Here is a 1,030-nt window from a genome sequence, read left to right as displayed (position 1 = left end):
AACACAGAGTTGGACATAACTGTATTTTATTCTTATTCATTTATTGTTGACTTTAAAAAAAAAAAATGAAAGGATTTGACTAACTGAATATTTTGGATATTCAAATCTCAGAAGATTCAAAACATATCTGTTGGGCAAAAACATTCATACAAACGTAAAATTTATATAATTTTTGTATATTTTTCAAAGTATAATAATACATTTTAATTACTGTTTTACTTTTCCTACATGTCATTATTTTTTTTAGGTTTGCATGCAGTAAAATTTAAACGACTATGAATTATATTTTGTATAATAAATTAACTGAATTAATCTACAGTTTAGATTTTTAGTTTATATATTCAAATAAAATTCATTTGCTGTCTCTGTTTTCAGTTTTATGATAAAGTAAGACTGTACCTATTTTCTTTAGAGCCACCTTCCTAGCATGCTCCCTTATTTTCTATTTGTGTACAATGATCTGATCCTATTTCATCTAACTATTGCTTATCACACATCTTTCAAAAAGTACAAATAGAGGTAGAATGCTAGGTTTTAGGAATAACATAATAGGTTAAGTCCAAAGAAGTAGCAGCATTAGGGGGTGGCACCTGTGGCTCAAGGAGTAGGGTATTAAAAAGTATATTAATTATATTATACCAGGGGTGGCAGGTTCGAATCCAGCCTGGGCCAAAACTGCAAAAAAAAAAAAAAAAAAAAAGGTAGCAGGATTAGAAAAGGAAGAATTATTGATTTGTTTATTTTCTTTACTTTTTATAGGGTAACTGATCCCTACAGTGATAATAGCAATATTTGGACAGAAGTCTAGAAAAGTTGTGGCTCTGTTGTTGATGGGAATATTCGGAATGATGTAATAACAATTAATAGCATATTTAAATTTAGAGTGCCTTATTATGCATTCTCTCCCCAAATCTTCTATTCATATTGAGTAAAGAAGAAGCCATGCAGTAAGCCACATTCTTTAATATGTAAGTCAAGTAGTGCCTGAGCCATTTAAGTACTTAAATAAGTTATTTGACCTTCTAGCACC

Source organism: Otolemur garnettii, unplaced genomic scaffold (assembly GCF_000181295.1).
Source record: "Otolemur garnettii isolate 467f Iridium unplaced genomic scaffold, OtoGar3 scaffold00236, whole genome shotgun sequence".
Classification (NCBI taxonomy): domain Eukaryota; kingdom Metazoa; phylum Chordata; class Mammalia; order Primates; family Galagidae; genus Otolemur; species Otolemur garnettii.
Note: the sequence above shows the minus strand (reverse complement) of the source record.